We start from the raw sequence: 26,504 nt of genomic DNA, 5'->3' as shown, positions 1-26,504 counted from the left end.
CTAATGTAGATGGTTTTCCTCAGAGAGATACATGTGATTCTTCAACTCAGCTCAATAGGCCTGTTTGGAAGAAACAGAACCTCTCTCCACCTTCAGTAACCAAGTGGCACAAAGTACTCCTTTCAAATACTAAATCAATTCTCACAGGATAACACTATGCTAGATGCTGCTGCTTCTATCCCAAATGACTCTCTTTCAGGAGACACATGTGTTTCTTCAACTCAGCACAATAAGCTTATGGAACAAAGAGAGCCTATCTGCCCTTTGAAAAACCCAAGTTGCAGGACGTATTCCATTCACAACTTACTCAATCCTCACTGGGAAACAATGTGCTAGATGCTGCAGCTTGTAACATAGATGGTTTTCTTTGGAGAGATACATGTGTTTCTTCAACTCAGCTGAATAGGCCTATTTGGAACAAACAGAGCCTATCTCCACCTGGAAACACCTGTGCTGCAGGACGAGTTCTTTTCAAAGAGTCAAAGAATTCTCTCTTGGAAGAAATGTGCTAGATCCTCCTGCTTCTAACACACATGGTTTTCTTTTGAGAGAAACCTGTCTTTCTTCAAACCAGCTGAATAGGCCTACTTTGAACCAAATGAGGATATCCGTCCCTGGAAACACATAAGTGGCAAGAGGTATTCCATTCAAACACATTCTCAATTCTCACATGTGAACAATGTGCTATGTGCTCCTGCTTCTAACACAGATGGTTTTCCTTCAAAAGATACATGTGTTTCCTCAACTCTGCTCAATAGGCTTATTTGTAACAAAATGAGCCTTTATCCATCTTCAAAACTCTGAGTTACAGGACATATTTAGTTCAAAAACTTACGCAATTCTAACAGTGAAAAAAAGGTGCAAGACGAAGCAGCTTCTACCATAGAATGTGTTCTTTTGAGGGATACATCTGTTTCTTCAATTCAGCTGAAGAGGCCTATTTGGAGCAAAAAGTGCCTGTCTCCACCTTGCAACACCTAACTTGCAGGAAGTATTCCTTTTGACAACTAACTCAATTCTCACTGGGAAACAATGTGCTATTCGCTACTGCTTCTAACACACGTAGTTTTCTTTTCAGGTATACATGTGTTTCTTCAAATCCTGCATAGGCCTATTTTGAACAAAATTTGCCTACTTCTGCTTTCGAAAACATGAGATGCAGGAAGTGTTCCCTTCCAAAACCTACTCAGTTCTCACAGGGAAACGATGTGCTACATGCTCCTGCTTCTAACACAGATGAGTTAATTTTGAGAGGTATATGTGTTCCTTCACCTTAGCTGAATAGGCCTATTTCAAACAAACTGAGCCCTTCCCCAAATTGAAAATGACGATTTGAAAGAAGTATTCCTTCCAAAAACCAACTCAAATGTGTAGGGAAACAATCTGCTTGACGCTCTTGCTTCTAACACAAAAGAGTATCCTTCGAGAGACACATGTGATTCTTAACCTAAGCTAATAGACCTATTGGGTGTAAGTGAGCCTATGTCCACCTTGAAAAACCCACGTTGCAAGAAGTATTCCTTTCACAAACTAACTCAATCCTCACAGGGAAACAATGTGCTAGATGCTACTGCTTCAAACACAAGTGGGTTTCTTTCCAGAGAATTATGTGTTTAAATAAATCAGCTCAACAGGCTTATTAGGCCCATAGGGATCCCATATCTGCCTTGAAAACACAGATTGCAGGAAGTGTTGCCTTCTAAAAGTTACTCAGTTCTCACAGGGAAACAACGTGCTAGATGCTCCTGCTTCTAACACAGACGGGTTTCTTTCCAGACATATATGTGTTTCCTCAACCTAGCTCAATAGGCCTATTTGAACCAACGATAGCCCATCTCTACCTTGAAAAACACACGTTGCAGGAACTATTCCTCTCAAAAACTTCCTCAGTTCTCTCAGGGAAACAAGGAGCTAGGTGCTAGTGCTTCTAACACAAAGAATTGTCTTTGCAGAGAAACACGTATTTCTTCCACTCAGCTCAATAGGCCTATTTTCACCAAGGGAGCCGATCGCTCTTTTGAAAACCCCACCGTAAACGAAGGATTCCTTTCAACACGAACTCAATTCTCACAGGAAAACAATCTGCTAGATGCTCCTGCTTCTAACAAACATGTTTTTCTTTGGAGAAATTCATGTCTTTCTTCTACTTAGTTAAGTAGGCCTATTGGGAACAAAGTGAGCCTTTCACCACATTGAAAACTATAATTTGCAGGAAGTATTCCTTTCAAAAACTAACTCAACTCTCACTGTGAAACAATGTGCAACATCCTCCTGCTCGGAAAACAAATGGGTTTCTTTCAAAAGATACAAAAGTGTTTCTTTCACTCAGTTGACCGTTCCTATTTGGAAAAAAGAGAGCCTATCTCCACCTTGAAACTCCTCCATGGCACAACCTATTCCTTTCAACAACTTACTCAACTCTCACAGGAAAACAGTGTTCTAGATGCTCCTGCTGTAACATACATGTTTTTCATTGGAGAGACACATGTGCTTCTTCTACTCAGGTCAACAGGTCTTTTGAAGAAAGAGAACCTATCTCCAACTTGAGGAACCTATGTTACACGAAGTATTCCTCTCAAAAACCAACTCCGTTCTCACAGGAAACAATGTGCTAGATACTGCAGATTCTAACACGGATGGTTTTCTCCGAGAGAGATATGAATTTCTTCAATTCAGCTGAATAGGCCGATTAGGAAGACAATGAGCCTGTCTCCGCTTTGAAAAGTTTATTTTGCAGGTAGTATTCCTTTCCAAAATTAACTCAATTCTCTAGGGAAGCAATCTGCTAGATGCTCCTGCTACTAAAACAAATGTGTTTCTTTCCAGAGAATCATGTGTTTCTAAAATTCAGCCGAATAGGCCTGGATGGAGCAAAGAAAGCCTATATCCTCTTGAAAAACTAAGCTTCCCGAAGGATTCCTTTCAAAAGGTTTCTCAATTCTCACTGGGAAACAAAGTTCTACATGCTCCTGCTTCGAACACTACTGGGTTTGTTTCGAGACATACATGCGTTTCGTCAACTCAGCTGAATAGGCCTATAGGCAGCAAAGAGATCCTATCTCCACCCTGAAGAAGCCACGTTGCAAGAAGTATTCCTTTCAAAACCTAACTCAGTTCTCACAGAGAAACAATGTGCTAGCTGCTCCTCCTCTGACATAGATGATTTTCTTTGGAGCGATACATGTGCTTCTTCAATCATCTGAATAGGCCTGTTTCGAACAAAATCAGCCTTTCTTCACCTTGAAAGTGCTAAGTTGTAGGAAGTATTCTTTCAAAAACTAACTCAGCTCTCACAGGGAAACAATGTTCTAGATGCTGCAGCTTCTAATGTAGATGGTTTTCCTCAGAGAGATACATGTGATTCTTCAACTCAGCTCAATAGGCCTGTTTGGAAGAAACAGAACCTCTCTCCACCTTCAGTAACCAAGTGGCACAAAGTACTCCTTTCAAATACTAAATCAATTCTCACAGGATAACACTATGCTAGATGCTGCTGCTTCTATCCCAAATGACTCTCTTTCAGGAGACACATGTGTTTCTTCAACTCAGCACAATAAGCTTATGGAACAAAGAGAGCCTATCTGCCCTTTGAAAAACCCAAGTTGCAGGACGTATTCCATTCACAACTTACTCAATCCTCACTGGGAAACAATGTGCTAGATGCTGCAGCTTGTAACATAGATGGTTTTCTTTGGAGAGATACATGTGTTTCTTCAACTCAGCTGAATAGGCCTATTTGGAACAAACAGAGCCTATCTCCACCTGGAAACACCTGTGCTGCAGGACGAGTTCTTTTCAAAGAGTCAAAGAATTCTCTCTTGGAAGAAATGTGCTAGATCCTCCTGCTTCTAACACACATGGTTTTCTTTTGAGAGAAACCTGTCTTTCTTCAAACCAGCTGAATAGGCCTACTTTGAACCAAATGAGGATATCCGTCCCTGGAAACACATAAGTGGCAAGAGGTATTCCATTCAAACACATCCTCAATTCTCACATGTGAACAATGTGCTATGTGCTCCTGCTTCTAACACAGATGGTTTTCCTTCGAAAGATACATGTGTTTCCTCAACTCTGCTCAATAGGCTTATTTGTAACAAAATGAGCCTTTATCCATCTTCAAAACTCTGAGTTACAGGACATATTTAGCTCAAAAACTTACGCAATTCTAACAGTGAAAAAAAGGTGCAAGACGAAGCAGCTTCTACCATAGAATGTGTTCTTTTGAGGGATACATCTGTTTCTTCAATTCAGCTGAAGAGGCCTATTTGGAGCAAAAAGTGCCTGTCTCCACCTTGCAACACCTAACTTGCAGGAAGTATTCCTTTTGACAACTAACTCAATTCTCACTGGGAAACAATGTGCTATTCGCTACTGCTTCTAACACACGTAGTTTTCTTTTCAGGTATACATGTGTTTCTTCAAATCCTGCATAGGCCTATTTTGAACAAAATTTGCCTACTTCTGCTTTCGAAAACATGAGATGCAGGAAGTGTTCCCTTCCAAAACCTACTCAGTTCTCACAGGGAAACGATGTGCTACATGCTCCTGCTTCTAACACAGATGAGTTAATTTTGAGAGGTATATGTGTTCCTTCACCTTAGCTGAATAGGCCTATTTCAAACAAACTGAGCCCTTCCCCAAATTGAAAATGACGATTTGAAAGAAGTATTCCTTCCAAAAACCAACTCAAATGTGTAGGGAAACAATCTGCTTGACGCTCTTGCTTCTAACACAAAAGAGTATCCTTCGAGAGACACATGTGATTCTTAACCTAAGCTAATAGACCTATTGGGTGTAAGTGAGCCTATGTCCACCTTGAAAAACCCACGTTGCAAGAAGTATTCCTTTCACAAACTAACTCAATCCTCACAGGGAAACAATGTGCTAGATGCTACTGCTTCAAACACAAGTGGGTTTCTTTCCAGAGAATTATGTGTTTAAATAAATCAGCTCAACAGGCTTATTAGGCCCATAGGGATCCCATATCTGCCTTGAAAACACAGATTGCAGGAAGTGTTGCCTTCTAAAAGTTACTCAGTTCTCACAGGGAAACAACGTGCTAGATGCTCCTGCTTCTAACACAGACGGGTTTCTTTCCAGACATATATGTGTTTCCTCAACCTAGCTCAATAGGCCTATTTGAACCAACGATAGCCCATCTCTACCTTGAAAAACACACGTTGCAGGAACTATTCCTCTCAAAAACTTCCTCAGTTCTCTCAGGGAAACAAGGAGCTAGGTGCTAGTGCTTCTAACACAAAGAATTGTCTTTGCAGAGAAACACGTATTTCTTCCACTCAGCTCAATAGGCCTATTTTCACCAAGGGAGCCGATCGCTCTTTTGAAAACCCCACCGTAAACGAAGGATTCCTTTCAACACGAACTCAATTCTCACAGGAAAACAATCTGCTAGATGCTCCTGCTTCTAACAAACATGTTTTTCTTTGGAGAAATTCATGTCTTTCTTCTACTTAGTTAAGTAGGCCTATTGGGAACAAAGTGAGCCTTTCACCACATTGAAAACTATAATTTGCAGGAAGTATTCCTTTCAAAAACTAACTCAACTCTCACTGTGAAACAATGTGCAACATCCTCCTGCTCGGAAAACAAATGGGTTTCTTTCAAAAGATACAAAAGTGTTTCTTTCACTCAGTTGACCGTTCCTATTTGGAAAAAAGAGAGCCTATCTCCACCTTGAAACTCCTCCATGGCACAACCTATTCCTTTCAACAACTTACTCAACTCTCACAGGAAAACAGTGTTCTAGATGCTCCTGCTGTAACATACATGTTTTTCATTGGAGAGACACATGTGCTTCTTCTACTCAGGTCAACAGGTCTTTTGAAGAAAGAGAACCTATCTCCAACTTGAGGAACCTATGTTACACGAAGTATTCCTCTCAAAAACCAACTCCGTTCTCACAGGAAACAATGTGCTAGATACTGCAGATTCTAACACGGATGGTTTTCTCCGAGAGAGATATGAATTTCTTCAATTCAGCTGAATAGGCCGATTAGGAAGACAATGAGCCTGTCTCCGCTTTGAAAAGTTTATTTTGCAGGTAGTATTCCTTTCCAAAATTAACTCAATTCTCTAGGGAAGCAATCTGCTAGATGCTCCTGCTACTAAAACAAATGTGTTTCTTTCCAGAGAATCATGTGTTTCTAAAATTCAGCCGAATAGGCCTGGATGGAGCAAAGAAAGCCTATATCCTCTTGAAAAACTAAGCTTCCCGAAGGATTCCTTTCAAAAGGTTTCTCAATTCTCACTGGGAAACAAAGTTCTACATGCTCCTGCTTCGAACACTACTGGGTTTGTTTCGAGACATACATGCGTTTCGTCAACTCAGCTGAATAGGCCTATAGGCAGCAAAGAGATCCTATCTCCACCCTGAAGAAGCCACGTTGCAAGAAGTATTCCTTTCAAAACCTAACTCAGTTCTCACAGAGAAACAATGTGCTAGCTGCTCCTCCTCTGACATAGATGATTTTCTTTGGAGCGATACATGTGCTTCTTCAATCATCTGAATAGGCCTGTTTCGAACAAAATCAGCCTTTCTTCACCTTGAAAGTGCTAAGTTGTAGGAAGTATTCTTTCAAAAACTAACTCAGCTCTCACAGGGAAACAATGTTCTAGATGCTGCAGCTTCTAATGTAGATGGTTTTCCTCAGAGAGATACATGTGATTCTTCAACTCAGCTCAATAGGCCTGTTTGGAAGAAACAGAACCTCTCTCCACCTTCAGTAACCAAGTGGCACAAAGTACTCCTTTCAAATACTAAATCAATTCTCACAGGATAACACTATGCTAGATGCTGCTGCTTCTATCCCAAATGACTCTCTTTCAGGAGACACATGTGTTTCTTCAACTCAGCACAATAAGCTTATGGAACAAAGAGAGCCTATCTGCCCTTTGAAAAACCCAAGTTGCAGGACGTATTCCATTCACAACTTACTCAATCCTCACTGGGAAACAATGTGCTAGATGCTGCAGCTTGTAACATAGATGGTTTTCTTTGGAGAGATACATGTGTTTCTTCAACTCAGCTGAATAGGCCTATTTGGAACAAACAGAGCCTATCTCCACCTGGAAACACCTGTGCTGCAGGACGAGTTCTTTTCAAAGAGTCAAAGAATTCTCTCTTGGAAGAAATGTGCTAGATCCTCCTGCTTCTAACACACATGGTTTTCTTTTGAGAGAAACCTGTCTTTCTTCAAACCAGCTGAATAGGCCTACTTTGAACCAAATGAGGATATCCGTCCCTGGAAACACATAAGTGGCAAGAGGTATTCCATTCAAACACATCCTCAATTCTCACATGTGAACAATGTGCTATGTGCTCCTGCTTCTAACACAGATGGTTTTCCTTCGAAAGATACATGTGTTTCCTCAACTCTGCTCAATAGGCTTATTTGTAACAAAATGAACCTTTATCCATCTTTAAAACTCTGAGTTACAGGACATATTTAGCTCAAAAACTTACGCAATTCTAACAGTGAAAAAAAGATGCAAGACGAAGCAGCTTCTACCATAGAATGTTTTCTTTTGAGGGATACATCTGTTTCTTCAATTCAGCTGAAGAGGCCTATTTGGAGCCAAAAGTGACTGTCTCCACCTTGCAACACCTAACTTGCAGGAAGTATTCCTTTTGACAACTAACTCAATTCTCACTGGGAAACAATGTGCTATTCGCTGCTGCTTCTAACACACGTAGTTTTCTTTTCAGGTATACATGTGTTTCTTCAAATCCTGCATAGGCCTATTTTGAACAAAATTTGCCTACTTCTGCTTTCGAAAACATGAGATGCAGGAAGTGTTCCCTTCCAAAACCTACTCAGTTCTCACAGGGAAACGATGTGCTACATGCTCCTGCTTCTAACACAGATGAGTTAATTTTGAGAGGTATATGTGTTCCTTCACCTTAGCTGAATAGGCCTATTTCAAACAAACTGAGCCCTTCCCCAAATTGAAAATGACGATTTGAAAGAAGTATTCCTTCCAAAAACCAACTCAAATGTGTAGGGAAACAATCTGCTTGACGCTCTTGCTTCTAACACAAAAGAGTATCCTTCGAGAGACACATGTGATTCTTAACCTAAGCTAATAGACCTATTGGGTGTAAGAGAGCCTATGTCCACCTTGAAAAACCCTCGTTGCAAGAAGTATTCCTTTCACAAACTAACTCAATCCTCACAGGGAAACAATGTGCTAGATGCTACTGCTTCAAACACAAGTGGGTTTCTTTCCAGAGAATTATGTGTTTAAATAAATCAGCTCAACAGGCTTATTAGGCCCATAGGGATCCCATATCTGCCTTGAAAACACAGGTTGCAGGAAGTGTTGCCTTCTAAAAGTTACTCAGTTCTCACAGGGAAACAACGTGCTAGATGCTCCTGCTTCTAACACAGACGGGTTTCTTTCCAGACATATATGTGTTTCCTCAACCTAGCTCAATAGGCCTATTTGAACCAACGATAGCCCATCTCTACCTTGAAAAACACACGTTGCAGGAACTATTCCTCTCAAAAACTTCCTCAGTTCTCTCAGTGAAACAAGGAGCTAGGCGCTAGTTCTTCTAACACAAAGAAGTTTCTTTGCAGAGAAACACGTATTTCTTCAACTCAGCTCAATAGGCCTATTTTCACCAAGGGAGCCGATCGCTCTTTTGAAAACCCCACCGTAAACGAAGGATTCCTTTCAACACGAACTCAATTCTCACAGGAAAACAATCTGCTAGATGCTCCTGCTTCTAACAAACATGTTTTTCTTTGGAGAAATTCATGTCTTTCTTCTACTTAGTTAAGTAGGCCTATTGGGAACAAAGTGAGCCTTTCACCACATTGAAAACTATAATTTGCAGGAAGTATTCCTTTCAAAAACTAACTCAACTCTCACTGTGAAACAATGTGCAACATCCTCCTGCTCAGAAAACAAATGGGTTTCTTTCAAAAGATACAAAAGTGTTTCTTTCACTCAGTTGACCGTTCCTATTTGGAAAAAAGAGAGCCTATCTCCACCTTGAAACTCCTCCATGGCACAACCTATTCCTTTCAACAACTTACTCAACTCTCACAGGAAAACAGTGTGCTAGATGCTCCTGCTGTAACATACATGTTTTTCATTGGAGAGACACATGTGCTTCTTCTACTCAGGTCAACAGGTCTTTTGAAGAAAGAGAACCTATCTCCAACTTGAGGAACCTATGTTACACGAAGTATTCCTCTCAAAAACCAACTCCGTTCTCACAGGAAACAATGTGCTAGATACTGCAGATTCTAACACGGATGGTTTTCTTCGAGAGAGATATGAATTTCTTCAACTCAGCTGAATAGGCCGATTAGGAAGACAATGAGCCTGTCTCCGCATTGAAAAGTGTATTTTGCAGGTAGTATTCCTTTCCAAAATTAACTCAATTCTCTAGGGAAGCAATCTGCTAGATGCTCCTGCTACTAAAACAAACGTGTTTCTTTCCAGAGAATCATGTGTTTCTAAAATTCAGACGAATAGGCCTGGATGGAGCAAAGAAAGCCTATATCCTCTTGAAAAACTAAGCTTCCCGAAGGATTCCTTTCAAAAGGTTTCTCAATTCTCACTGGGAAACAAAGTTCTACATGCTCCTGCTTCGAACACTACTGGGTTTGTTTCGAGACATACATGCGTTTCGTCAACTCAGCTGAATAGGCCTATAGGCAGCAAAGAGATCCTATCTCCACCCTGAAGAAGCCACGTTGCAAGAAGTATTCCTTTCAAAACCTAACTCAGTTCTCACAGAGAAACAATGTGCTAGCTGCTCCTCCTCTGACATAGATGATTTTCTTTGGAGCGATACATGTGCTTCTTCAATCATCTGAATAGGCCTGTTTCGAACAAAATCAGCCTTTCTTCACCTTGAAAGTGCTAAGTTGTAGGAAGTATTCTTTCAAAAACTAACTCAGCTCTCACAGGGAAACAATGTTCTAGATGCTGCAGCTTCTAATGTAGATGGTTTTCCTCAGAGAGATACATGTGATTCTTCAACTCAGCTCAATAGGCCTGTTTGGAAGAAACAGAACCTCTCTCCACCTTCAGTAACCAAGTGGCACAAAGTACTCCTTTCAAATACTAAATCAATTCTCACAGGATAACACTATGCTAGATGCTGCTGCTTCTATCCCAAATGACTCTCTTTCAGGAGACACATGTGTTTCTTCAACTCAGCACAATAAGCTTATGGAACAAAGAGAGCCTATCTGCCCTTTGAAAAACCCAAGTTGCAGGACGTATTCCATTCACAACTTACTCAATCCTCACTGGGAAACAATGTGCTAGATGCTGCAGCTTGTAACATAGATGGTTTTCTTTGGAGAGATACATGTGTTTCTTCAACTCAGCTGAATAGGCCTATTTGGAACAAACAGAGCCTATCTCCACCTGGAAACACCTGTGCTGCAGGACGAGTTCTTTTCAAAGAGTCAAAGAATTCTCTCTTGGAAGAAATGTGCTAGATCCTCCTGCTTCTAACACACATGGTTTTCTTTTGAGAGAAACCTGTCTTTCTTCAAACCAGCTGAATAGGCCTACTTTGAACCAAATGAGGATATCCGTCCCTGGAAACACATAAGTGGCAAGAGGTATTCCATTCAAACACATCCTCAATTCTCACATGTGAACAATGTGCTATGTGCTCCTGCTTCTAACACAGATGGTTTTCCTTCGAAAGATACATGTGTTTCCTCAACTCTGCTCAATAGGCTTATTTGTAACAAAATGAGCCTTTATCCATCTTCAAAACTCTGAGTTACAGGACATATTTAGCTCAAAAACTTACGCAATTCTAACAGTGAAAAAAAGATGCAAGACGAAGCAGCTTCTACCATAGAATGTTTTCTTTTGAGGGATACATCTGTTTCTTCAATTCAGCTGAAGAGGCCTATTTGGAGCAAAAAGTGCCTGTCTCCACCTTGCAACACCTAACTTGCAGGAAGTATTCCTTTTGACAACTAACTCAATTCTCACTGGGAAACAATGTGCTATTCGCTACTGCTTCTAACACACGTAGTTTTCTTTTCAGGTATACATGTGTTTCTTCAAATCCTGCATAGGCCTATTTTGAACAAAATTTGCCTACTTCTGCTTTCGAAAACATGAGATGCAGGAAGTGTTCCCTTCCAAAACCTACTCAGTTCTCACAGGGAAACGATGTGCTACATGCTCCTGCTTCTAACACAGATGAGTTAATTTTGAGAGGTATATGTGTTCCTTCACCTTAGCTGAATAGGCCTATTTCAAACAAACTGAGCCCTTCCCCAAATTGAAAATGACGATTTGAAAGAAGTATTCCTTCCAAAAACCAACTCAAATGTGTAGGGAAACAATCTGCTTGACGCTCTTGCTTCTAACACAAAAGAGTATCCTTCGAGAGACACATGTGATTCTTAACCTAAGCTAATAGACCTATTGGGTGTAAGAGAGCCTATGTCCACCTTGAAAAACCCTCGTTGCAAGAAGTATTCCTTTCACAAACTAACTCAATCCTCACAGGGAAACAATGTGCTAGATGCTACTGCTTCAAACACAAGTGGGTTTCTTTCCAGAGAATTATGTGTTTAAATAAATCAGCTCAACAGGCTTATTAGGCCCATAGGGATCCCATATCTGCCTTGAAAACACAGGTTGCAGGAAGTGTTGCCTTCTAAAAGTTACTCAGTTCTCACAGGGAAACAACGTGCTAGATGCTCCTGCTTCTAACACAGACGGGTTTCTTTCCAGACATATATGTGTTTCCTCAACCTAGCTCAATAGGCCTATTTGAACCAACGATAGCCCATCTCTACCTTGAAAAACACACGTTGCAGGAACTATTCCTCTCAAAAACTTCCTCAGTTCTCTCAGTGAAACAAGGAGCTAGGCGCTAGTTCTTCTAACACAAAGAAGTTTCTTTGCAGAGAAACACGTATTTCTTCAACTCAGCTCAATAGGCCTATTTTCACCAAGGGAGCCGATCGCTCTTTTGAAAACCCCACCGTAAACGAAGGATTCCTTTCAACACGAACTCAATTCTCACAGGAAAACAATCTGCTAGATGCTCCTGCTTCTAACAAACATGTTTTTCTTTGGAGAAATTCATGTCTTTCTTCTACTTAGTTAAGTAGGCCTATTGGGAACAAAGTGAGCCTTTCACCACATTGAAAACTATAATTTGCAGGAAGTATTCCTTTCAAAAACTAACTCAACTCTCACTGTGAAACAATGTGCAACATCCTCCTGCTCAGAAAACAAATGGGTTTCTTTCAAAAGATACAAAAGTGTTTCTTTCACTCAGTTGACCGTTCCTATTTGGAAAAAAGAGAGCCTATCTCCACCTTGAAACTCCTCCATGGCACAACCTATTCCTTTCAACAACTTACTCAACTCTCACAGGAAAACAGTGTGCTAGATGCTCCTGCTGTAACATACATGTTTTTCATTGGAGAGACACATGTGCTTCTTCTACTCAGGTCAACAGGTCTTTTGAAGAAAGAGAACCTATCTCCAACTTGAGGAACCTATGTTACACGAAGTATTCCTCTCAAAAACCAACTCCGTTCTCACAGGAAACAATGTGCTAGATACTGCAGATTCTAACACGGATGGTTTTCTTCGAGAGAGATATGAATTTCTTCAACTCAGCTGAATAGGCCGATTAGGAAGACAATGAGCCTGTCTCCGCATTGAAAAGTGTATTTTGCAGGTAGTATTCCTTTCCAAAATTAACTCAATTCTCTAGGGAAGCAATCTGCTAGATGCTCCTGCTACTAAAACAAACGTGTTTCTTTCCAGAGAATCATGTGTTTCTAAAATTCAGACGAATAGGCCTGGATGGAGCAAAGAAAGCCTATATCCTCTTGAAAAACTAAGCTTCCCGAAGGATTCCTTTCAAAAGGTTTCTCAATTCTCACTGGGAAACAAAGTTCTACATGCTCCTGCTTCGAACACTACTGGGTTTGTTTCGAGACATACATGCGTTTCGTCAACTCAGCTGAATAGGCCTATAGGCAGCAAAGAGATCCTATCTCCACCCTGAAGAAGCCACGTTGCAAGAAGTATTCCTTTCAAAACCTAACTCAGTTCTCACAGAGAAACAATGTGCTAGCTGCTCCTCCTCTGACATAGATGATTTTCTTTGGAGCGATACATGTGCTTCTTCAATCATCTGAATAGGCCTGTTTCGAACAAAATCAGCCTTTCTTCACCTTGAAAGTGCTAAGTTGTAGGAAGTATTCTTTCAAAAACTAACTCAGCTCTCACAGGGAAACAATGTTCTAGATGCTGCAGCTTCTAATGTAGATGGTTTTCCTCAGAGAGATACATGTGATTCTTCAACTCAGCTCAATAGGCCTGTTTGGAAGAAACAGAACCTCTCTCCACCTTCAGTAACCAAGTGGCACAAAGTACTCCTTTCAAATACTAAATCAATTCTCACAGGATAACACTATGCTAGATGCTGCTGCTTCTATCCCAAATGACTCTCTTTCAGGAGACACATGTGTTTCTTCAACTCAGCACAATAAGCTTATGGAACAAAGAGAGCCTATCTGCCCTTTGAAAAACCCAAGTTGCAGGACGTATTCCATTCACAACTTACTCAATCCTCACTGGGAAACAATGTGCTAGATGCTGCAGCTTGTAACATAGATGGTTTTCTTTGGAGAGATACATGTGTTTCTTCAACTCAGCTGAATAGGCCTATTTGGAACAAACAGAGCCTATCTCCACCTGGAAACACCTGTGCTGCAGGACGAGTTCTTTTCAAAGAGTCAAAGAATTCTCTCTTGGAAGAAATGTGCTAGATCCTCCTGCTTCTAACACACATGGTTTTCTTTGGAGAGAAACCTGTCTTTCTTCAAACCAGCTGAATAGGCCTACTTTGAACCAAATGAGGATATCCGTCCCTGGAAACACATAAGTGGCAAGAGGTATTCCATTCAAACACATCCTCAATTCTCACATGTGAACAATGTGCTATGTGCTCCTGCTTCTAACACAGATGGTTTTCCTTCGAAAGATACATGTGTTTCCTCAACTCTGCTCAATAGGCTTATTTGTAACAAAATGAGCCTTTATCCATCTTCAAAACTCTGAGTTACAGGACATATTTAGCTCAAAAACTTACGCAATTCTAACAGTGAAAAAAAGATGCAAGACGAAGCAGCTTCTACCATAGAATGTTTTCTTTTGAGGGATACATCTGTTTCTTCAATTCAGCTGAAGAGGCCTATTTGGAGCAAAAAGTGCCTGTCTCCACCTTGCAACACCTAACTTGCAGGAAGTATTCCTTTTGACAACTAACTCAATTCTCACTGGGAAACAATGTGCTATTCGCTACTGCTTCTAACACACGTAGTTTTCTTTTCAGGTATACATGTGTTTCTTCAAATCCTGCATAGGCCTATTTTGAACAAAATTTGCCTACTTCTGCTTTCGAAAACATGAGATGCAGGAAGTGTTCCCTTCCAAAACCTACTCAGTTCTCACAGGGAAACGATGTGCTACATGCTCCTGCTTCTAACACAGATGAGTTAATTTTGAGAGGTATATGTGTTCCTTCACCTTAGCTGAATAGGCCTATTTCAAACAAACTGAGCCCTTCCCCAAATTGAAAATGACGATTTGAAAGAAGTATTCCTTCCAAAAACCAACTCAAATGTGTAGGGAAACAATCTGCTTGACGCTCTTGCTTCTAACACAAAAGAGTATCCTTCGAGAGACACATGTGATTCTTAACCTAAGCTAATAGACCTATTGGGTGTAAGAGAGCCTATGTCCACCTTGAAAAACCCTCGTTGCAAGAAGTATTCCTTTCACAAACTAACTCAATCCTCACAGGGAAACAATGTGCTATATGCTACTGCTTCAAACACAAGTGGGTTTCTTTCCAGAGAATTATGTGTTTAAATAAATCAGCTCAACATTCTTATTAGGCCCATAGGGATCCCATATCTGCCTTGAAAACACAGGTTGCAGGAAGTGTTGCCTTCTAAAAGTTACTCAGTTCTCACAGGGAAACAACGTGCTAGATGCTCCTGCTTCTAACACAGACGGGTTTCTTTCCAGACATATATGTGTTTCCTCAACCTAGCTCAATAGGCCTATTTGAACCAACGATAGCCCATCTCTACCTTGAAAAACACACGTTGCAGGAACTATTCCTCTCAAAAACTTCCTCAGTTCTCTCAGGGAAACAAGGAGCTAGGCGCTAGTTCGTCTAACACAAAGAAGTTTCTTTGCAGAGAAACACGTATTTCTTCAACTCAGCTCAATAGGCCTATTTTCACCAAGGGAGCCGATCGCTCTTTTGAAAACCCCACTGTAAACGAAGGATTCCTTTCAACACGAACTCAATTCTCACAGGAAAACAATCTGCTAGATGCTCCTGCTTCTAACAAACATGTTTTTCTTTGGAGAAATTCATGTCTTTCTTCTACTTAGTTAAGTAGGCCTATTGGGAACAAAGTGAGCCTTTCACCACATTGAAAACTATAATTTGCAGGAAGTATTCCTTTCAAAAACTAACTCAACTCTCACTGTGAAACAATGTGCAACATCCTCCTGCTCGGAAAACAAATGGGTTTCTTTCAAAAGATACAAAAGTGTTTCTTTCACTCAGTTGACCGTTCCTATTTGGAAAAAAGAGAGCCTATCTCCACCTTGAAACTCCTCCATGGCACAACCTATTCCTTTCAACAACTTACTCAACTCTCACAGGAAAACAGTGTGCTAGATGCTCCTGCTGTAACATACATGTTTTTCATTGGAGAGACACATGTGCTTCTTCTACTCAGGTCAACAGGTCTTTTGAAGAAAGAGAACCTATCTCCAACTTGAGGAACCTATGTTACACGAAGTATTCCTCTCAAAAACCAACTCCGTTCTCACAGGAAACAATGTGCTAGATACTGCAGATTCTAACACGGATGGTTTTCTTCGAGAGAGATATGAATTTCTTCAACTCAGCTGAATAGGCCGATTAGGAAGACAATGAGCCTGTCTCCGCATTGAAAAGTGTATTTTGCAGGTAGTATTCCTTTCCAAAATTAACTCAATTCTCTAGGGAAGCAATCTGCTAGATGCTCCTGCTACTAAAACAAACGTGTTTCTTTCCAGAGAATCATGTGTTTCTAAAATTCAGACGAATAGGCCTGGATGGAGCAAAGAAAGCCTATATCCTCTTGAAAAACTAAGCTTCCCGAAGGATTCCTTTCAAAAGGTTTCTCAATTCTCACTGGGAAACAAAGTTCTACATGCTCCTGCTTCGAACACTACTGGGTTTGTTTCGAGACATACATGCGTTTCGTCAACTCAGCTGAATAGGCCTATAGGCAGCAAAGAGATCCTATCTCCACCCTGAAGAAGCCACGTTGCAAGAAGTATTCCTTTCAAAACCTAACTCAGTTCTCACAGAGAAACAATGTGCTAGCTGCTCCTCCTCTGACATAGATGATTTTCTTTGGAGCGATACATGTGCTTCTTCAATCATCTGAATAGGCCTGTTTCGAACAAAATCAGCCTTTCTTCACCTTGAAAGTGCTAAGTTGTAGGAAGTATTCTTTCAAAAACTAACTCAGCTCTCACAGGGAAACAATGTTCTAGATGCTGCAGCTTCTAATGTAGATGGTTTTCCTCAGAGAGATACATGTGATTCTTCAACTCAGCTCAATAGGCCTGTTTGGAAGAAACAGAACCTCTCTCCACCTTCAGTAACCAAGTGGCACAAAGTACTCCTTTCAAATACTAAATCAATTCTCACAGGATAACACTATGCTAGATGCTGCTGCTTCTATCCCAAATGACTCTCTTTCAGGAGACACATGTGTTTCTTCAACTCAGCACAATAAGCTTATGGAACAAAGAGAGCCTATCTGCCCTTTGAAAAACCCAAGTTGCAGGACGTATTCCATTCACAACTTACTCAATCCTCACTGGGAAACAATGTGCTAGATGCTGCAGCTTGTAACATAGATGGTTTTCTTTGGAGAGATACATGTGTTTCTTCAACTCAGCTGAATAGGCCTATTTGGAACAAACAGAGCCTATCTCCACCTGGAAACACCTGTGCTGCAGGACGAGTTCTTTTCAAAGAGTCAAAGAATTCTCTCTTGGAAGAAATGTGCTAGATCCTCCTGCTTCTAACACACATGGTTTTCTTTTGAGAGAAACCTGTCTTTCTTCAAACCAGCTGAATAGGCCTACTTTGAACCAAATGAGGATATCCGTCCCTGGAAACACATAAGTGGCAAGAGGTATTCCATTCAAACACATTCTCAATTCTCACATGTGAACAATGTGCTATGTGCTCCTGCTTCTAACACAGATGGTTTTCCTTCAAAAGATACATGTGTTTCCTCAACTCTGCTCAATAGGCTTATTTGTAACAAAATGAACCTTTATCCATCTTTAAAACTCTGAGTTACAGGACATATTTAGCTCAAAAACTTACGCAATTCTAACAGTGAAAAAAAGATGCAAGACGAAGCAGCTTCTACCATAGAATGTTTTCTTTTGAGGGATACATCTGTTTCTTCAATTCAGCTGAAGAGGCCTATTTGGAGCCAAAAGTGACTGTCTCCACCTTGCAACACCTAACTTGCAGGAAGTATTCCTTTTGACAACTAACTCAATTCTCACTGGGAAACAATGTGCTATTCGCTGCTGCTTCTAACACACGTAGTTTTCTTTTCAGGTATACATGTGTTTCTTCAAATCCTGCATAGGCCTATTTTGAACAAAATTTGCCTACTTCTGCTTTCGAAAACATGAGATGCAGGAAGTGTTCCCTTCCAAAACCTACTCAGTTCTCACAGGGAAACGATGTGCTACATGCTCCTGCTTCTAACACAGATGAGTTAATTTTGAGAGGTATATGTGTTCCTTCACCTTAGCTGAATAGGCCTATTTCAAACAAACTGAGCCCTTCCCCAAATTGAAAATGACGATTTGAAAGAAGTATTCCTTCCAAAAACCAACTCAAATGTGTAGGGAAACAATCTGCTTGACGCTCTTGCTTCTAACACAAAAGAGTATCCTTCGAGAGACACATGTGATTCTTAACCTAAGCTAATAGACCTATTGGGTGTAAGAGAGCCTATGTCCACCTTGAAAAACCCTCGTTGCAAGAAGTATTCCTTTCACAAACTAACTCAATCCTCACAGGGAAACAATGTGCTAGATGCTACTGCTTCAAACACAAGTGGGTTTCTTTCCAGAGAATTATGTGTTTAAATAAATCAGCTCAACAGGCTTATTAGGCCCATAGGGATCCCATATCTGCCTTGAAAACACAGGTTGCAGGAAGTGTTGCCTTCTAAAAGTTACTCAGTTCTCACAGGGAAACAACGTGCTAGATGCTCCTGCTTCTAACACAGACGGGTTTCTTTCCAGACATATATGTGTTTCCTCAACCTAGCTCAATAGGCCTATTTGAACCAACGATAGCCCATCTCTACCTTGAAAAACACACGTTGCAGGAACTATTCCTCTCAAAAACTTCCTCAGTTCTCTCAGTGAAACAAGGAGCTAGGCGCTAGTTCTTCTAACACAAAGAAGTTTCTTTGCAGAGAAACACGTATTTCTTCAACTCAGCTCAATAGGCCTATTTTCACCAAGGGAGCCGATCGCTCTTTTGAAAACCCCACCGTAAACGAAGGATTCCTTTCAACACGAACTCAATTCTCACAGGAAAACAATCTGCTAGATGCTCCTGCTTCTAACAAACATGTTTTTCTTTGGAGAAATTCATGTCTTTCTTCTACTTAGTTAAGTAGGCCTATTGGGAACAAAGTGAGCCTTTCACCACATTGAAAACTATAATTTGCAGGAAGTATTCCTTTCAAAAACTAACTCAACTCTCACTGTGAAACAATGTGCAACATCCTCCTGCTCAGAAAACAAATGGGTTTCTTTCAAAAGATACAAAAGTGTTTCTTTCACTCAGTTGACCGTTCCTATTTGGAAAAAAGAGAGCCTATCTCCACCTTGAAACTCCTCCATGGCACAACCTATTCCTTTCAACAACTTACTCAACTCTCACAGGAAAACAGTGTGCTAGATGCTCCTGCTGTAACATACATGTTTTTCATTGGAGAGACACATGTGCTTCTTCTACTCAGGTCAACAGGTCTTTTGAAGAAAGAGAACCTATCTCCAACTTGAGGAACCTATGTTACACGAAGTATTCCTCTCAAAAACCAACTCCGTTCTCACAGGAAACAATGTGCTAGATACTGCAGATTCTAACACGGATGGTTTTCTTCGAGAGAGATATGAATTTCTTCAACTCAGCTGAATAGGCCGATTAGGAAGACAATGAGCCTGTCTCCGCATTGAAAAGTGTATTTTGCAGGTAGTATTCCTTTCCAAAATTAACTCAATTCTCTAGGGAAGCAATCTGCTAGATGCTCCTGCTACTAAAACAAACGTGTTTCTTTCCAGAGAATCATGTGTTTCTAAAATTCAGACGAATAGGCCTGGATGGAGCAAAGAAAGCCTATATCCTCTTGAAAAACTAAGCTTCCCGAAGGATTCCTTTCAAAAGGTTTCTCAATTCTCACTGGGAAACAAAGTTCTACATGCTCCTGCTTCGAACACTACTGGGTTTGTTTCGAGACATACATGCGTTTCGTCAACTCAGCTGAATAGGCCTATAGGCAGCAAAGAGATCCTATCTCCACCCTGAAGAAGCCACGTTGCAAGAAGTATTCCTTTCAAAACCTAACTCAGTTCTCACAGAGAAACAATGTGCTAGCTGCTCCTCCTCTGACATAGATGATTTTCTTTGGAGCGATACATGTGCTTCTTCAATCATCTGAATAGGCCTGTTTCGAACAAAATCAGCCTTTCTTCACCTTGAAAGTGCTAAGTTGTAGGAAGTATTCTTTCAAAAACTAACTCAGCTCTCACAGGGAAACAATGTTCTAGATGCTGCAGCTTCTAATGTAGATGGTTTTCCTCAGAGAGATACATGTGATTCTTCAACTCAGCTCAATAGGCCTGTTTGGAAGAAACAGAACCTCTCTCCACCTTCAGTAACCAAGTGGCACAAAGTACTCCTTTCAAATACTAAATCAATTCTCACAGGATAACACTATGCTAGATGCTGCTGCTTCTATCCCAAATGACTCTCTTTCAGGAGACACATGTGTTTCTTCAACTCAGCACAATAAGCTTATGGAACAAAGAGAGCCTATCTGCCCTTTGAAAAACCCAAGTTGCAGGACGTATTCCATTCACAACTTACTCAATCCTCACTGGGAAACAATGTGCTAGATGCTGCAGCTTGTAACATAGATGGTTTTCTTTGGAGAGATACATGTGTTTCTTCAACTCAGCTGAATAGGCCTATTTGGAACAAACAGAGCCTATCTCCACCTGGAAACACCTGTGCTGCAGGACGAGTTCTTTTCAAAGAGTCAAAGAATTCTCTCTTGGAAGAAATGTGCTAGATCCTCCTGCTTCTAACACACATGGTTTTCTTTGGAGAGAAACCTGTCTTTCTTCAAACCAGCTGAATAGGCCTACTTTGAACCAAATGAGGATATCCGTCCCTGGAAACACATAAGTGGCAAGAGGTATTCCATTCAAACACATCCTCAATTCTCACATGTGAACAATGTGCTATGTGCTCCTGCTTCTAACACAGATGGTTTTCCTTCGAAAGATACATGTGTTTCCTCAACTCTGCTCAATAGGCTTATTTGTAACAAAATGAGCCTTTATCCATCTTCAAAACTCTGAGTTACAGGACATATTTAGCTCAAAAACTTACGCAATTCTAACAGTGAAAAAAAGATGCAAGACGAAGCAGCTTCTACCATAGAATGTTTTCTTTTGAGGGATACATCTGTTTCTTCAATTCAGCTGAAGAGGCCTATTTGGAGCAAAAAGTGCCTGTCTCCACCTTGCAACACCTAACTTGCAGGAAGTATTCCTTTTGACAACTAACTCAATTCTCACTGGGAAACAATGTGCTATTCGCTACTGCTTCTAACACACGTAGTTTTCTTTTCAGGTATACATGTGTTTCTTCAAATCCTGCATAGGCCTATTTTGAACAAAATTTGCCTACTTCTGCTTTCGAAAACATGAGATGCAGGAAGTGTTCCCTTCCAAAACCTACTCAGTTCTCACAGGGAAACGATGTGCTACATGCTCCTGCTTCTAACACAGATGAGTTAATTTTGAGAGGTATATGTGTTCCTTCACCTTAGCTGAATAGGCCTATTTCAAACAAACTGAGCCCTTCCCCAAATTGAAAATGACGATTTGAAAGAAGTATTCCTTCCAAAAACCAACTCAAATGTGTAGGGAAACAATCTGCTTGACGCTCTTGCTTCTAACACAAAAGAGTATCCTTCGAGAGACACATGTGATTCTTAACCTAAGCTAATAGACCTATTGGGTGTAAGAGAGCCTATGTCCACCTTGAAAAACCCTCGTTGCAAGAAGTATTCCTTTCACAAACTAACTCAATCCTCACAGGGAAACAATGTGCTATATGCTACTGCTTCAAACACAAGTGGGTTTCTTTCCAGAGAATTATGTGTTTAAATAAATCAGCTCAACATTCTTATTAGGCCCATAGGGATCCCATATCTGCCTTGAAAACACAGGTTGCAGGAAGTGTTGCCTTCTAAAAGTTACTCAGTTCTCACAGGGAAACAACGTGCTAGATGCTCCTGCTTCTAACACAGACGGGTTTCTTTCCAGACATATATGTGTTTCCTCAACCTAGCTCAATAGGCCTATTTGAACCAACGATAGCCCATCTCTACCTTGAAAAACACACGTTGCAGGAACTATTCCTCTCAAAAACTTCCTCAGTTCTCTCAGGGAAACAAGGAGCTAGGCGCTAGTTCGTCTAACACAAAGAAGTTTCTTTGCAGAGAAACACGTATTTCTTCAACTCAGCTCAATAGGCCTATTTTCACCAAGGGAGCCGATCGCTCTTTTGAAAACCCCACTGTAAACGAAGGATTCCTTTCAACACGAACTCAATTCTCACAGGAAAACAATCTGCTAGATGCTCCTGCTTCTAACAAACATGTTTTTCTTTGGAGAAATTCATGTCTTTCTTCTACTTAGTTAAGTAGGCCTATTGGGAACAAAGTGAGCCTTTCACCACATTGAAAACTATAATTTGCAGGAAGTATTCCTTTCAAAAACTAACTCAACTCTCACTGTGAAACAATGTGCAACATCCTCCTGCTCGGAAAACAAATGGGTTTCTTTCAAAAGATACAAAAGTGTTTCTTTCACTCAGTTGACCGTTCCTATTTGGAAAAAAGAGAGCCTATCTCCACCTTGAAACTCCTCCATGGCACAACCTATTCCTTTCAACAACTTACTCAACTCTCACAGGAAAACAGTGTGCTAGATGCTCCTGCTGTAACATACATGTTTTTCATTGGAGAGACACATGTGCTTCTTCTACTCAGGTCAACAGGTCTTTTGAAGAAAGAGAACCTATCTCCAACTTGAGGAACCTATGTTACACGAAGTATTCCTCTCAAAAACCAACTCCGTTCTCACAGGAAACAATGTGCTAGATACTGCAGATTCTAACACGGATGGTTTTCTTCGAGAGAGATATGAATTTCTTCAACTCAGCTGAATAGGCCGATTAGGAAGACAATGAGCCTGTCTCCGCATTGAAAAGTGTATTTTGCAGGTAGTATTCCTTTCCAAAATTAACTCAATTCTCTAGGGAAGCAATCTGCTAGATGCTCCTGCTACTAAAACAAACGTGTTTCTTTCCAGAGAATCATGTGTTTCTAAAATTCAGACGAATAGGCCTGGATGGAGCAAAGAAAGCCTATATCCTCTTGAAAAACTAAGCTTCCCGAAGGATTCCTTTCAAAAGGTTTCTCAATTCTCACTGGGAAACAAAGTTCTACATGCTCCTGCTTCGAACACTACTGGGTTTGTTTCGAGACATACATGCGTTTCGTCAACTCAGCTGAATAGGCCTATAGGCAGCAAAGAGATCCTATCTCCACCCTGAAGAAGCCACGTTGCAAGAAGTATTCCTTTCAAAACCTAACTCAGTTCTCACAGAGAAACAATGTGCTAGCTGCTCCTCCTCTGACATAGATGATTTTCTTTGGAGCGATACATGTGCTTCTTCAATCATCTGAATAGGCCTGTTTCGAACAAAATCAGCCTTTCTTCACCTTGAAAGTGCTAAGTTGTAGGAAGTATTCTTTCAAAAACTAACTCAGCTCTCACAGGGAAACAATGTTCTAGATGCTGCAGCTTCTAATGTAGATGGTTTTCCTCAGAGAGATACATGTGATTCTTCAACTCAGCTCAATAGGCCTGTTTGGAAGAAACAGAACCTCTCTCCACCTTCAGTAACCAAGTGGCACAAAGTACTCCTTTCAAATACTAAATCAATTCTCACAGGATAACACTATGCTAGATGCTGCTGCTTCTATCCCAAATGACTCTCTTTCAGGAGACACATGTGTTTCTTCAACTCAGCACAATAAGCTTATGGAACAAAGAGAGCCTATCTGCCCTTTGAAAAACCCAAGTTGCAGGACGTATTCCATTCACAACTTACTCAATCCTCACTGGGAAACAATGTGCTAGATGCTGCAGCTTGTAACATAGATGGTTTTCTTTGGAGAGATACATGTGTTTCTTCAACTCAGCTGAATAGGCCTATTTGGAACAAACAGAGCCTATCTCCACCTGGAAACACCTGTGCTGCAGGACGAGTTCTTTTCAAAGAGTCAAAGAATTCTCTCTTGGAAGAAATGTGCTAGATCCTCCTGCTTCTAACACACATGGTTTTCTTTTGAGAGAAACCTGTCTTTCTTCAAACCAGCTGAATAGGCCTACTTTGAACCAAATGAGGATATCCGTCCCTGGAAACACATAAGTGGCAAGAGGTATTCCATTCAAACACATCCTCAATTCTCACATGTGAACAATGTGCTATGTGCTCCTGCTTCTAACACACATGGTTTTCCTTCGAAAGATACATGTGTTTCCTCAACTCTGCTCAATAGGCTTATTTGTAACAAAATGAGCCTTTATCCATCTTCAAAACTCTGAGTTACAGGACATATTTAGCTCAAAAACTTACGCAATTCTTACAGTGAAAAAAAGATGCAAGATGAAGCAGCTTCTACCATAGAATGTTTTCTTTTGAGGGATACATCTGTTTCTTCAATTCAGCTGAAGAGGCCTATTTGGAGCAAAAAGTGCCTGTCTCCACCTTGCAACACCTAACTTGCAGGAAGTATTCCTTTTGACAACTAACTCAATTCTCACTGGGAAACAATGTGCTATTCGCTGCTGCTTCTAACACACGTAGTTTTCTTTTCAGGTATACATGTGTTTCTTCAAATCCTGCATAGGCCTATTTTGAACAAAATTTGCCTACTTCTGCTTTCGAAAACATGAGATGCAGGAAGTGTTCCCTTCCAAAACCTACTCAGTTCTCACAGGGAAACGATGTGCTACATGCTCCTGCTTCTAACACAGATGAGTTAATTTTGAGAGGTATATGTGTTCCTTCACCTTAGCTGAATAGGCCTATTTCAAACAAACTGAGCCCTTCCCCAAATTGAAAATGACGATTTGAAAGAAGTATTCCTTCCAAAAACCAACTCAAATGTGTAGGGAAACAATCTGCTTGACGCTCTTGCTTCTAACACAAAAGAGTATCCTTCGAGAGACACATGTGATTCTTAACCTAAGCTAGTAGACCTATTGGGTGTAAGAGAGCCTATGTCCACCTTGAAAAACCCACGTTGCAAGAAGTATTCCTTTCACAAACTAACTCAATCCTCACAGGGAAACAATGTGCTAGATGCTACTGCTTCAAACACAAGTGGGTTTCTTTCCAGAGAATTATGTGTTTAAATAAATCAGCTCAACAGGCTTATTAGGCCCATAGGGATCCCATATCTGCCTTGAAAACACAGGTTGCAGGAAGTGTTGCCTTCTAAAAGTTACTCAGTTCTCACAGGGAAACAACGTGCTAGATGCTCCTGCTTCTAACACAGACGGGTTTCTTTCCAGACATATATGTGTTTCCTCAACCTAGCTCAATAGGCCTATTTGAACCAACGATAGCCCATCTCTACCTTGAAAAACACACGTTGCAGGAACTATTCCTCTCAAAAACTTCCTCAGTTCTCTCAGGGAAACAAGGAGCTAGGCGCTAGTTCTTCTAACACAAAGAAGTTTCTTTGCAGAGAAACACGTATTTCTTCAACTCAGCTCAATAGGCCTATTTTCACCAAGGGAGCCGATCGCTCTTTTGAAAACCCCACCGTAAACGAAGGATTCCTTTCAACACGAACTCAATTCTCACAGGAAAACAATCTGCTAGATGCTCCTGCTTCTAACAAACATGTTTTTCTTTGGAGAAATTCATGTCTTTCTTCTACTTAGTTAAGTAGGCCTATTGGGAACAAAGTGAGCCTTTCACCACATTGAAAACTATAATTTGCAGGAAGTATTCCTTTCAAAAACTAACTCAACTCTCACTGTGAAACAATGTGCAACATCCTCCTGCTCAGAAAACAAATGGGTTTCTTTCAAAAGATACAAAAGTGTTTCTTTCACTCAGTTGACCGTTCCTATTTGGAAAAAAGAGAGCCTATCTCCACCTTGAAACTCCTCCATGGCACAACCTATTCCTTTCAACAACTTACTCAACTCTCACAGGAAAACAGTGTGCTAGATGCTCCTGCTGTAACATACATGTTTTTCATTGGAGAGACACATGTGCTTCTTCTACTCAGGTCAACAGGTCTTTTGAAGAAAGAGAACCTATCTCCAACTTGAGGAACCTATGTTACACGAAGTATTCCTCTCAAAAACCAACTCCGTTCTCACAGGAAACAATGTGCTAGATACTGCAGATTCTAACACGGATGGTTTTCTTCGAGAGAGATATGAATTTCTTCAACTCAGCTGAATAGGCCGATTAGGAAGACAATGAGCCTGTCTCCGCATTGAAAAGTGTATTTTGCAGGTAGTATTCCTTTCCAAAATTAACTCAATTCTCTAGGGAAGCAATCTGCTAGATGCTCCTGCTACTAAAACAAACGTGTTTCTTTCCAGAGAATCATGTGTTTCTAAAATTCAGACGAATAGGCCTGGATGGAGCAAAGAAAGCCTATATCCTCTTGAAAAACTAAGCTTCCCGAAGGATTCCTTTCAAAAGGTTTCTCAATTCTCACTGGGAAACAAAGTTCTACATGCTCCTGCTTCGAACACTACTGGGTTTGTTTCGAGACATACATGCGTTTCGTCAACTCAGCTGAATAGGCCTATAGGCAGCAAAGAGATCCTATCTCCACCCTGAAGAAGCCACGTTGCAAGAAGTATTCCTTTCAAAACCTAACTCAGTTCTCACAGAGAAACAATGTGCTAGCTGCTCCTCCTCTGACATAGATGATTTTCTTTGGAGCGATACATGTGCTTCTTCAATCATCTGAATAGGCCTGTTTCGAACAAAATCAGCCTTTCTT

This window comes from Castor canadensis, chromosome 19 (genome assembly GCF_047511655.1).
Source record: "Castor canadensis chromosome 19, mCasCan1.hap1v2, whole genome shotgun sequence".
Lineage (NCBI taxonomy): Eukaryota > Metazoa > Chordata > Mammalia > Rodentia > Castoridae > Castor > Castor canadensis.
Note: the sequence above shows the minus strand (reverse complement) of the source record.